General features: G+C 35.9%; 1 non-coding gene across 1 annotated transcript; it reads left to right on the top strand.

Annotated features, from left to right (window-relative positions):
* Positions 1-518: 518 nt before the first annotated feature.
* On the top strand, positions 519-625 carry LOC145071541 (small nucleolar RNA R71). Its single transcript, XR_013690550.1, has one exon. It is a non-coding gene; the product is annotated as a small nucleolar RNA R71 (small nucleolar RNA).
* Positions 626-2,959: the final 2,334 nt, after the last annotated feature.

Below are 2,959 nucleotides of genomic sequence, written 5' to 3'. Positions count from 1 at the left end.
ATTGGGTTTCTTTTCGGGAGCCGATTCCTCTTTTGGGTAAAATCCTCTTTCTTTTTTTCATATTTCTCTTCGTTGGCTTTCTTGTACTCATCATAAGGTAACCACTTCTTTTTGGGCTTTCTCCAGTCTTTTTCATAACGATCACCGCTCAAATAGCAAGCTTGGGCCTTTCGGTTTCCATTTTCATCAAAATCACAATCTTTGGTTAAAAGTGGCCCGTTACAGTTTTCACACCCCACTCGTATAACATGGATTGTTTGATCCATTTTTGTCATCCTTCCACCCATGTTATGCAACATTGCTAAGACCGCCGCCATGTCATCTAAAGCAAAATTCATGATTCCCTAGTTACATCTTGTCGAGGGTTATGATATTCTCTTTAATGTTGGGAAAACTCCTCAATTAGCTCCTTGATTATGTTTGGTGCTTTCTTTGTGAGTGGCCCTTGAGAATAAAGGAGTTTCCTAGTCGTTACGTTTAACCCATCATAAAAGATTGCTACTTCTTGTTGGATGTTTAGATCATTTTGAGGACAGTTTCTAAGCAATCCCTTGTAATGCTCCCATGCCTCATACAAAGATTCTCCCGTTTGTTGCTCGAAATTTGCAATAGCCTTCTTTAACTTGGAAACCTTATATGGTGGGCAAAATTGTTGTATGAACTCTACAAGAGTAACGAGGAACATTCTTAGCAAAACTGTCTCGCTAGGTATGGTTGGTATGTTGAAGAAGTCGGCGATTTCATTGACCTCGTCAATGTGCTTGTAGGCGTCCTCGTGGTCTTTTCCATGGAATGGTATGTCTTTCAATTAAGCAAGTATGTATCCTTTCAACTCAAAGCTAGTTGTGTTGGGAATTATGGGTTGCACAAGTCCCGATCCGGTGTCTTCATGCATCCATCTCTTGTATGCCTCCATCATCGTGTCAACAATGTCCGTCGTGTTGGCTTTTGGCTCGCTTTCGGGTTCGCTCACTTTGTCTGATTCAGGTTCGCTTTCTGGCTCGTAACCTACTTCATTTTTGTTAGGAGTCTTCTCAAAACTTTCGAATTCGCTTTATAGAGTCCGTTTGCTTGATTCTCCGAGTTTGGTTGTCTTCTTCTTATGGAATGTTGACCCAGGATTGTCAAACGTGGTATGATTGGTATTTTTGATCCTCGCGTCATAAATCAGCAAAACAAAAACAAATAAAGCACGTAAAAAGAACAAAACGAAAAATAAAATTTAACTGCTATGATACCACGACGTGGTGTTTATGGCCATGATGCGGCAAGTCAAACAAAAGAAAACTAAATGAACACTTAAAAGAAAACACATAGAAAAATTCCTAATAAAATAGCATATTCAAATTAACTAAAAATGGACCGCACCCCGGCAATGGCGCCAAAAACTTGATGCTGAAATAATTATGCACTAGTTTTAACCTACTAATGTAACTAATTATTACTCCTAAGGCAGTGTACCCAGTCGAAAATAGAATAGCACAAATAGTCTGGTATCGAACACATGGAACATAATGATTAGCTAATTTTATCTACTAATTACCTAAATTACTATTTAATAAAAGAAAGGGGATTTTCTTTAGTTTTACAAGACTAGGAACTTAGTTAATCAAACTAAAACTAATTATCAACTAATGAAACAAAAAGTAAAGCTAAAAGCAAGAAACAAAAAAGACGATTTTCACCAAGGTAATTGAGAGACTTTCGTTTAGCTTCGATATACTTGCTATTATGGTTGATTTAATGGAAGTGCAATGGATTAATGCTTTGTTGATTACCGATTCCTAAGATGTTCAGGTTAATGTTCACTAACCTAATCCTTTAGCAAATAAGTTCATTCCTACAGTGATCAGGCGGATAAACTAACAAATTTACTAGTGTTCGGTTCGAGTTAAATTAGACTTATAATAGATTGATCAATTTGGTTAATTATATCAATTCAATATATGATCAGTCTTCATATATTAGCTCCTACAATTACTTACCCACTTTTCAATTTAACCCTAGGTTTTGGTTAAAACACTAGTCCTACAATTTTCCAATTCACAAAGATCATAAGATTCAAGTTTAATCAAGAATATGATCATGCAAACTTAATTAAACTCAACAAAAAATAGAAAAGTAGTTATCATACGCATAGATAGGTTCTTTAATAATCTAAAATAGCAAATAACCAACTAAGCATAATCCTAACCATAAATCAACTCATAGAAAGACAAGTAATCTAATCTAAATGAAAGTCAGGGGTTTTTAGCAAATGATTTCAACAAATAAACACATACAAAAGCAGTTCATCTTGTTATTCATAATCAAACACAAGAAGAAAAGGCATTACTAAGATGTTTTGCCTCAAATCTCTCAAATCCAATCTCCTAATCGATCTTCTACAAGTCCAAGCTTGAAGGTACATTCTTGGCCTTCAAAAGTCAACAATAGCTCCATCAAAAGTTTGGTTTTCGGAGGAATGTGCCTTAAATTTATAATTTTCTAAAAGTCGGTCCACCAAGTCGTGGCAATTCCACCACGACGTGGTCTTCGGGTTTAACACGTAATCTGCAAGTCTTTGAGATTTGACGGGAAACTTCAAAACACCACGACATGGTCTTAGTTCACTATAAACAATGCTCTGATACCAATCTGTCACACCCCCAAACCAAGGATGGCGGAAACATCCGAGGGTGGAGGACTTCATGTATAGTATCACAACAACGAGTATATTAGTGCTCAAAGTAAATACAACCCTCATAAATATAATTGAAAAAGTTACATCATAGGAAGTTTACATGTTTCAAAATCAATTACATTATGATGACAAAATGAACTGTTTGACGATTTAACGTCCCATCCTCAAAATGCTGTTGTTTTCCTGTTTCACTGATTTCCTGAGAATACAAGTAGTTTTGAAAGAGTGTCAACAATTAAGTTGGTGAGGTCATAAGAGTTTTGATTGAGGAAGAAA

Source organism: Lactuca serriola, chromosome 8 (genome assembly GCF_051521515.1).
Source record: "Lactuca serriola cultivar US96UC23 chromosome 8, Lser_US96UC23_V15, whole genome shotgun sequence".
Lineage (NCBI taxonomy): Eukaryota > Viridiplantae > Streptophyta > Magnoliopsida > Asterales > Asteraceae > Lactuca > Lactuca serriola.
This window is presented reverse-complemented; position numbering and strand designations above follow the sequence as displayed.